The sequence below is a fragment of the Pinus tabuliformis genome, chromosome 8 (genome assembly GCF_031772625.1).
Source record: "Pinus tabuliformis cultivar Carrire ecotype Pingquan chromosome 8, CPIR1, whole genome shotgun sequence".
NCBI classification, from domain to species: Eukaryota; Viridiplantae; Streptophyta; class Pinopsida; order Pinales; family Pinaceae; genus Pinus; species Pinus tabuliformis.
In genome coordinates, this window is record NC_142294.1 from 1,789,678,442 (window position 1) to 1,789,689,469 (window position 11,028).

Genomic DNA, 11,028 nt, shown 5'->3' on the forward strand with positions numbered 1-11,028 from the left:
TGCAAACAATGACACAAAAAGGGTTTTAAAGTAAAATTATAAAAGGGTGCAACACTAGACACAAAGAAGGGAACAAAATAGGGCATATGAAAGGATACCAAATTGGAAGCAAACAAGGATGCAAAAATGGACACCAAAATGAGGATGCAAAGAATGGTGTAAAATTAGGATGCAAAAAGGATGTAAGAAAATACACAAAACAAGATGAAAAATGGGACTAAAAAATGGTGAAACCAAGGATGTCAAAAATGATGCATAACTAAATGAAAATTCAAACTAAAATCTAGGTGAAAAATGAGATGCAAATGTGGACACAAAATGTGGCAGAAAAAAGGATGCAAATTTGGATGCCAAAAAAGATGCAAAATTAGATACCAAAATGGATGAAAATTTTGACATAAAAAATGGTGCAAAATTGGACACAAAAGAAGAAAAATTGTGCAAAAATGGGCATAAAAATTGCTCAAATTTCGATGCAAATTGAGATGCAACATTGGATGTAAAATGAGGTGCAACAAATCATTCAAAACTTGGTGCAAAAACAAATACAAAAGTAGACAAAATAAAATGGCTCAAAATTGAACATGACAATAGACACAAAATGGGATGCAACATATGGTTGAACATAGGATGCAAATTTAGATGCTCAAAAGGATGCAAAATTGGATGCAAGAAATGGTGTTAAAAATGATGCTAAATTCGATGCAACAAATGATGCAAAATTAGATGCAAAATATGGTGCAAAATAAGATGCAAAAAAGGGAGAAAAATAAAACACAAAAGTGGATGCAAAAAATGGTGCAAAAATGCATGCAAATTTGGCATTAAATCAAATTCAACATATGGTGCAAAATTGGATGGAAAAAATGGTGTAAAAAAGGCAGAAAAAACTGGCACAAAAATAGATGTAAAAATAAGTACAAAATTAGAAGCAAAAAATGGCATGAGACCAAATGCAAAAATTGGCAGAAACTGGATGTAAAAAAAGGCACTAAATCAGATACCAAAGATGGTGTAAAATTTGATGCAAATTACGACACAAAACTAGAAGCAAAGAATGCCACAAAAGAGGAAGAAAAAAATGATGCAAAAATAGATGCAAAAAATGGCAAAAAACTAGAAGTAAAACATATTGTAAAACCAAATGAAAATCTTGGTGCAAAATGTGATGCAAAAAATGATGGAAAATTTGGCGTAAAAAAGAAGCAAAATTTGGTGCAAAAAAGGACGCTTTAAAAATTGTACAATAGAGCCAGATTTAGCACCAAGCTGCTCATCCCAATTGAGAAAAACATGCACTAAAATCTGGTGCTAAATCTGGCGTAAATTGCCAGTTTTGTTGTACTGGTTGAGTTGTAGAGTCACATTATTCTTTTGAAAAATATCTTTGCAAACTCTGCTTGTGCTTGGGAGGAGCATGGACGGATTGGTACATCTCAGCACGTAAAAAGGAAGAGCTCAATTGGAGATTTCAGCATGTACTTAAGGGGAATATGGAAAAGGGCTAGGGGGTTGTAGCTCCCTTTGAGTAGTAGCTGGAGAAAGAGAGAAGGCTATAGCCTTCTACAGGTGGCTGCCTGCATACAGGTATGAGTCTACACCAGTACAATATTGTAAACAAGTTTTTCTTATATTAAAGTAAGACAAAAGCAAGTGGTTTTTGTCCCGCATTGGGTTTCCACCTTATATGATGGTGCTCATGTGTGTTTCTTATGTGTGATGATTTGTTCTACTTTTACTACACTTGGTTACTATTTATATGGTTAATGAATTTTTGATGCACTGATTAAAGATCAACATATGATGAATTAATTGAATCATAAGTTTGTTGGATATACGCTAGTTCCATTAAACACAATTATGTGTACATGCGAGCTACCTTAACTGAAGTAGCACATATGAATCTGATTACAAGGACTAAGATGGTCCAAAAGGCATATCGATCATGATCGAATTTGTGAGCTTACTTGGGTCATGAGCATTTTACTGGAATAATAAAATGACCAATGATGGATGATCATAGACATTATTAGTTCCTATTTTTCCAATTTGTCTTCCATCACGGGAAAAAATAAGTGATATATACTTCCTCCAGTTATTGTTCGAGCCGGATGATAAAAATTGGCATGTCCGGTTCTTTCAAGGGATAGATCCATAAAGATCTACTTATCCCAATAACAAAGAAACCTGACCTAAATGATCATGTATTAAGGGCTAAATTAACTAAAGGTATGGGACATAATTATTATGGTTATTTAGCATGTATATTCTTTTAATATGTTCAGTATTTAGCATTTATACAAAGAAGTTCACACCCACTACTCGGAAACTTCTGGACACTCCTAAATGCTAGATTCCAAGAATATTATCATAGGCTTTTTATGGACAAATCTAAAACAATACTTATGTGTTTTTTCAATAACAGTTGTGTGTAATTTCGATATCATCACATTATTTGTGATTGTACTTTTCGAATAAATTAAATAATAAACCTAAATATTCATTCTAAATAGATTACTGATGCATTTCCACCAAATTTTAAACTGATCCACTAAAATATACTAAACATGTATCTGCAGAAAGTGATTTTATTTTCTAATACTAAAATCCAATTTTTTTCCTAGAGGTAAAAAAAAATGCATGCATCTTTTAAAACATGGTGAATCTTTTAACTATTTGGACTAATCTGTTTGTTTGGATCAAATTTACATGCCATTAACTAATCAGTTGGCAATAACCTACTGTTCTTTGCCCTTTGAAAACACAAATCAATCAAAACACAAAAGCGTCCTAACCATTCCAACAACTAAGAGGGGGATGTTCCTCAACGTAGTCGTTGCTCTCTGGTTTTAATGTATTTTCAAGATGGGATAGTCTTAGTGCCATAAACTTACCTTGGCATCCTCTGCATGACACCTGGTCCAAAGTGGTTGTAGATAACGGTTACCTTCATGTTTTTATCACCTGCATAGTCATCGATGTGGCCTAAAAGCATTACCTGCATGCGTTCATACAATGAAAGAATAATCACTATCGCTATAGAATATGTAGTATTCTAGATTTCTAGAATATAGAATTTGATGACAAATAAAAAAATTAGTTGCTTAACTATTCCAACACAATCCCTAAATCTACAATCTGCGTAAACTATTATTAAATTTTAAAATATTGCTAAAATCGGCCATCAGGCTTTAAGTAAACTTGCCTTGTCATGATAAGAGAAACGGTTGTTGGAAATAGTAATAGCTGTCGAAGCAAGTGAAACGTCAATGAGACCGTCTAAGCACCTGGAGAGGGTGTTGTGATCGATCCATATATCTTTAGAACCAGTGATAGATATAGCATCTGGATCCTGTTTTGTCATCCAGGTGACGGACTCCGTCACCTCAATGTTACCCGCGACGCTGGGTTTACAGTCATGGATGTTCAACCCATGAATAATAATGTTGTTCACGTTGTCAAGGCGGATGCAAGGCCCATTACTGATCTCAACATTGGCCCCTCTTCCATCAATAGTCGTGTGGCTTGCAACAGAGAGGGGCATCTGAAGCTTTATGTTCATATCTTTAGCAAAAACAATCCACAGTGGATTCTTGCGGGTCACTCCATATCTCAAACTACCGGGCAACGGATTTGTGGGATTGTCATCAGGGGTGTTGACAGTGTAGATCTGCCCTCCTTTTCCTTCATTGGCGGCGCTTCCGAAGCCATAGAATCCAAAGATTTGGAACCAAATGTTATGGAAACAACTCACAAGAAGATAGAAAAGATAGATCAACGACTTGAAAATAAGCCTCTTCGAGGGGAAACCTCGTTTACATTACACAAATGAAAAAAAATTGGACGCTACAAATGACAAGACGTCCTATCTATATATAGGAGTCTAAGGGGTCATAATATAATCAGAGCCGACATAACAATAATAATATAAATGCACAACAATAACAAAAGTGGGCTTCTATGGGGCACAATAATAACAATATGTGGACTACATGGGTACAAAAATATAATAATGGGGGTTGCACTAATAACAATAAGGGGTCACACTAGTAGTATAGGGACCTATTGCATTCAAACATCATGAGGAGAATCCATATTTATGAAATCTTATTCCTATATGAAATAAGTTTGTAAAAGAAAAGAAAAATGAAGAGAAATTGATTTAAATTATTTTGATTAATCTCATGGAAACTATATGCTCAAGATATAGGTGAAATGATCATCTATCCAAGAATGATAGATGATGGTTATGAAGTTGAAAATCTTAGGGACAAGGCCATTCTGGTGATGTTGGAAACCTATGACATACATTGATCATCATGAAGTATGTTATGGAAAATGTGTTATGTTATTTAGAGAAAGAAAGGGAAATTCCTTCGTTATAAAACTATATAAGTCTCAAGGATCTTCCTTTGTGAGGAATGCTTGTCAAGTAATGGATTGCCCAAGGTATCGGGGAGGCAAAGTATGAGGTGATTGGACTTGGAAGGTGTGTGGCCTACTAGGGAAGGGGATAGTTGAGTGAATTGGTTTTTAACGATCCATTTACATACTCATTGGGATCATTAATTCATTGGGAATGTCCAAGATAAGAATGAGTTTCATTTGTTTCGTGTGTAATCCTTGTAAAGCAACAAAAACTATTAAGTAATTTGGTGGAATGCTAAGAGGTCTAGAGGTAAGTAGACAGTTAAAGCTTTAAGGCACTATCGAAGAAGCAACTAAAGACATGGAAAATGTTACTGATATGAAAGTGGCATATCCGTTCTTCTAAATTGAATGGTTATACATATAGTAGACCTCCAAGGACGATGTTCCTTAAAGGGAGTCGAGGGGTTTGTCACACCATTTTCATTACCCAATTTTTTGTAATGTAATTAAGAACATATAATGCTATGGTGCTAGCATTGGTGCTATGATGTCAAACTTTGTTGTATGATGTAATGCTTATTTTGGTTAATAAAAATTCTAGAATTGAACTAGGGGAAAACATTACTAGGGAGGAAAAAGTGCAAGGAGGTGTGGGAGAAATCCTATCATTCCTTAGATATATATTATTTTTCCTTGATGTAATGCTTGGTATTCCAAGGAAGATTTTATAAAAATACTAGGAAGATGAAGGGTTATCGTGTGATTATAAAAAATAAGGGGAAACGATCAAGGAGTTTATGAGCAGTTGGTTTCTGGATTCTCATTAGCTTTTCTCTGATACTCTCCCACTTAGAAAGTCTCCCACTTAGAAATTTGAATTGACAAGAGAATTTATGGTAGAACCATAAAGGTTCAGACATTGTGACTAATAAGATTTGTGATTGATAGACCATGTGACAGAGACTAAGTTTTCCCTAAGTGTGTGGCCTTCACAATTTTTTTTAAATATGGCCTAAAAAATGTGATAAATCCCTAATTTTAGTTGTTCACTTATGGAATTAAGATCTGGCACGAGGGTGACTAGCTATGAGAGACTAGGCTGTGAGAGCCTATGGTGGGATGGACTATGGCTCACCCTAGTTCATTTTTCTCATATTTTTTTTGCTGCAATAGATAAAATATTTATTTCTATCTTAATGATACTTTAGGAATATTTATTTCAAAAGATTTTAATTTTTTTTTGAAAATTTGAAATTATTTCAATTATATAAATAATCTACCACTTGGATGGTTAGGTAATATAGAAGATTGCACAATCACAGTTGAATTTTTTGCATGGAAAAACATTATATTTATATATATATATATATATATATATATATATATATATATCCCTAACATCATTAACCATTTTTAAAACAATTTAGGGTGAAATATTGGGTTTTAATTTTAGGTGTATTAATTAGATTTAATGTTATGTTTAGGGTTAGAAAATATTTAACAATAATATTTTTAGCTGTAATAATTATAATATAAGATTTAAGGTTTTGATATTAGATTTTACTTTTAAATATTGAATTTTGGTATTAGCTTTAATATTTTTAATATTAAATTTAGGTATGATAGAAATGTAATAATATTATTATAGGTTTATAATAATAGTAGGTCATTTTTGTATCGGTTAATAAGATTATTATTGATTATGATAAATAATATTTTGACAATTTATTAATGTTAATATTAACATTTATATAACATTAACTAAAGTTATAGCACAAATATTAATTATTAGTTATTTCTTTATAAAACAAAATTGATAAAAGTAATATTATTGTTAATAATATTATCAATAGTAATTCTAATATGGTTACATTAATAGTTTATTACATTGATTATCGCATAAATATATTATTAATATAACAACAATATTTTATATGACAATTTTTCATCATCACTAACAAAATAAACTCTTACAATTTATTAAACTTTTATATTATTATTATGCCTAATTTTCTAATATTTATTTAGATTTAGCATAAAATTAATAATTTATAAATTTAACTTTAAAACATAAAACTATTAACAACCATCTTTTCCCTATCCAATAACAACCACAATGTTACCAAGAACATATATATAACTTAGAAGAATAATGAATAATGAGATATCATAACAATTTCCCATATCATAACAAAAATAAAATAAAAATAAAATTGTAATTTCATAAATTAGAAAATAGTAAACCAGCAATATGTAAAATAAAGATTGGTAAACTAGCAATATGTAAAATAAAGATTGGAAACAAAAATCAAGGTGTGTCCATACAATAATATTTATTACCCTCCAACACAAGCACCAAAATTGTTAGGCCAATTATATACACCATTGTTAACAAAAATCAAGGTGCGACCCAATAATATTTATAGCCCTCAAACACAAGGCCTGGAGGGAATACAGGCGAGAGCTCCTGCATCTCGAGTGATCTCTGGTACTAAGCTCGCACTACTAACTATAAATCGTTGGCTTCCCGCGTACATTGGAAAAGTGTTTCCATTACCAGATCGAACAAAATATGCTCCATTGACAAGCATATCACCCACTGACTCCCACAACCATCCACCGAGACAAGAAGAAGCAGCGTTACAAGCTTCACGCCGTGTCACCTGCTTCAGATTCTGGTCGTTTGGGGCCACGAATCGGTTTCCTTCACTTCTGATGGTGGGATGCATGCTTCCTCCAATTGCATATATTCCCCACCCTTCATAGTTGTTATTGGCGACGTGCACGTATCCATATCTACACCTGCACGATTATTGACTGATATGTTAACGAGAGAATTGCGTGCATCGAGTGATTGGTAAGTTTTCGAAGACTTGAGGTTGGCTATCAATGGGATTGCTTGAGTAAAGTGAGACTGAGACAGTTGGCTTAAAAATGTTCTTTTAATATGTTCACTATTTAGCATTTATACAGAGAACTTCACACCCACTACTCGGAAATTTCTGGACACTCCATGAATATTATCATAGACTTTTATGGACAAATCTAAAACAAGACTTAAGTGTTTTTTCAATAACACTTGTTTGTAATTTCGATATCATCACATTATTTGTGATTGTACTTTTCGAATAAATTAAATAGTAAACCTAAATATTCATTCTAAATAGATTTCTGATGGGTCTCCGCCAAATTTTAAACTCATCCACTGAAATATACTAAACATGTATCTGCAAAAAGCGATTTTATTTTCTAATACTAAAATCCAAGTTTTTTCCTGGAGGAAAAAAAAATGCATGCATCTTTTAAAACATGGTGAATCTTTTAACTATTTGGACTAATCTGTTTGTTTGGATCAAATTTACATGCCATTAACTAACAGTTGGCAATAACCTACTGTTCTTTGCCCTTTGAAAACACAAATCAATCAAAACACAAAACCGTCCTAACCATTCCAACAACTAAGAAGGGGATGTTCCTCAACGCAGTCATTGCTCTCTGGTTTTAATGTATTTTCAAGCTGGGATAGTCTTAGTGCGATGAACTTACCTTGGCATCCTCTGCATGACACCTGGTCCAAAGTGGTTGTAGGTAACGGTTACCTTCATGTTTTTATCACCTGCATAGTCATCGCTGTGGCCTAAAAGCATTACCTGCATGCGTTCATACAATGAAAGAATAATCACTATCGCTATAGATTATGTAGTATTCTAGATTTCTAGAATATAGAATTTGATGACAAATAAAAAAAAATTAGTTGCTTAACTATTCCAACACAATCCCTAAATCTACAGTCTGCATAAACTATTATTAAATTTTAAAATATTGCTAAAATCGGCCATCAGGCTTTAAGTAAACTTGCCTGTCATGATAAGTGAAACGGTTGTTGGAAATAGTAATAGTTGTGGAAGCAAGCGAAACGTCAATGAGACCGTCTAAGCACCTGGAGAGGGTGTTGTGATCGATCCATATATCTTTAGAACCAGTGATAGATATAGCATCTGGATCCTGTTTTGTCATCCAGGTGACGGACTCCGTCACCTCAACGTTACCCGCGACGCTGGGTTTACAGTCATGGATGTTCAACCCATGAATAATAACGTTGTTCACGTTGTCAAGGCGGATGCAAGGCCCATTAATGATCTCAACATTGGCCCCTCTTCCATCAATAGTCCATCAATAGTCTTGTGGCTTGCAACAGAGAGGGGCATCTGAAGCTTTATGTTCATATCTTTAGCAAAAACAATCCACAGTGGATTCTTGCGGGTCACTCCGTATCTCAAACTACCGGGCAACGGATTTGTGGGATTGTCATCAGGGGTGGTGACGGTGTAGATCTGCCCTCCTTTTCCTCCATTGGCGGCGCTCCCGAAGCCCACAACACAATCTGCCAACTTCATTCGATTCTGCGCCCAATTTGCATCTCTTCTCCAGCAGTTGTCAATGGCGTTGGACCTGCTGCTTGCAGAAAAAGACAGGGAGGGTTGCAACTGTTGAAATCGTAATTTCAACAGCGGGCTGAGTTGACCCGTGGAGCAGCCGTACCAACGCCCAAACCGCGCAGCAAAACCACAAACCAGCTTGAGATTTCTCGGACCGCCTTCCTGGATAGAGTGGTTTCCGTATTTTTGAACCCGATGGAATATGGGGCAGACGCGTGGCTCTCCCCATACGTAAGAAAACGTAATTTCTCGGGTGCTAATGTTCAGCATAATGAGGCCTCCCGATATTTATCACCGCCGTCCGATTGCCCTCATCAATCTCCACCGTTAATTGTCTGAAGCTGCATACGGCCAACATTAAAAGTTTGCCTGGAGTAAAGTTGAAGTTTCAGTTTGACCGCCGTAGGTGAAAGAGTCATGAAATTTAATGTTGCTACGTAGATTTAGATGGCCCTTTTAATATGGGTATGGGCACGTTTTAATATATTTTTTTATATATGCTTTATATATGATGTAGTAAAGAGACTACGTGTAGAAGTCTTCATAGTTGTTGTGCCTCCGCGCGGCAAAGAAAAAAAAAGGTTTATGGGTATGGTGCCTGCGCACGGTGGAAGTGCGTGTTTTTGTTTTGGTATGTATGTTTTATATTAAAACATAGTGTTGAGCCTGTGCGCACATGTTGTTCATAGAAATGAATAGAACGCACAGCAGTGCGAAAAGAGTTTAAGAACATGGATATAATGTTTTTATTTTGCCATTGTAAAACAGAGGAACATCATTAAATTGTTTTTTGTGATATCCACAGCAGTGGAAAATCTGTGAGGGCAACAGAGTTTTGTTTAGTGAATCCCTCTCTGCGCAGAGGATGAAGTTTGTAACAGTTTTTGTTTTTAAGCAATAAAAATGTTTTATGCTGTTGTAATGAACTGTTATGAGCATACTTGGTTTTAATAGTTTCCCTGTGCAAATGTCCTGGAACAAAGAAAACAGAGCATTGGCTCTGTGATGTTTAATTTGTTTGGTTTTGGTATTTCCCATTGAAAAATACCCAACAGTGGTATCAGAGCTAGTCCAGGCTCTTTGAAGACTCAAAGAAGCTGAAGGAAGGTGTGGTTGCAGCAGTCAAACTTCTCCAGCAGTGTGAAGACTCAGCCAAAAGAGTTAAGGTATTTTTCAAAGCTTTCCTTTCTGTTACTGTTAAAGGAACAGTCAGTGATTTAAAAGAAAACACAGTCAAGTATTTAAAGCCTAGATAAGAATGGCAAGGTCAAAGAAGAAAGCCTCCAGGCCTGTTAAAAATGTGTCTCCCCCCTCTACTAAACTAGAAGGCAATCCATTAGAATACATTCTATTTGAAATCCCAAAGTTTGATGGAAACTTTGATGTATGGGAAATAAAGATGAGGGCTTTCCTAATGTTTGAGGGGATTGAAATCTGGGAATCAGTGATTGATGATAGCAAGAAGGATAAAGAATCCAAGGAGTATAGTGCACAAGCAGCAAAAATAATCTTGGATGGACTGCCTGATTCTGTGAAGAAGAATCTAGGAAAATATACATCAGCAAAGGATATATGGGACAGACTTCATGACCTTCATGCAAAGGGAGCACTGACCATGACCATCAGTGAAGAAGAAAATTTTGAACCCATCATGGAAGCTGAATGTGAGAAGGTTGACCTCATCAAACTTCAAGTAAAAGAAAGGGATGAAGAGCTCACTAAGCTTAAGAAGGAACTTGATGAAAGCAAGGGGAAACATCATGAAGAAGTCATATCCATGACAAATCAGCTGAATGAAGCAAAGAAGCAGGGAGATGTCTTGACAAGTCAACTTGAACAAAGGCACATGAGGGTGAACAAACTTGTAGAAGAGATTGGACAGTACAAGGTAGAGGTCTCCTCCCTTAAGTCTGAACTACAAGAAGCTAGGAAGCAGGCACAAGGAGCTGAAAAGAAAATGGAGAGCAGTCAAGCAGAAATCTCCAAAATGAAGACAGATATTATCTCCTTCAAAATAGTAGCAGCTGAAGCTACTCGTAGCAAGGAAGAAACTGAGGGACAACTAGCAAAGAAAAATAATGTATGTCAAAAGTTGGAAGAAGAGATTGTCCTCCTCAGGAAAAAGGTTGAAGGGATGAACAAAATCATGAAGAGCTCTCAAGCTTTGGATGACATGCTCAGCTATCACAGATCTCCATCTGATAAATCAGTGCAGACA

The 11,028-nt window shown here is 35.1% G+C and overlaps 2 pseudogenes; both read right to left on the bottom strand.

Moving 5' to 3' along the window:
- Nucleotides 1-2,890: 2,890 nt before the first annotated feature.
- LOC149243361 (pectate lyase 1 pseudogene) lies at nt 2,891-6,757 on the bottom strand (annotated as a pseudogene).
- Nucleotides 6,758-6,800: 43 nt separating this feature from the next.
- On the bottom strand, nt 6,801-9,080 carry LOC149243362 (pectate lyase 1 pseudogene; annotated as a pseudogene).
- Between the last annotated feature and the right edge of the window lie 1,948 nt (nt 9,081-11,028).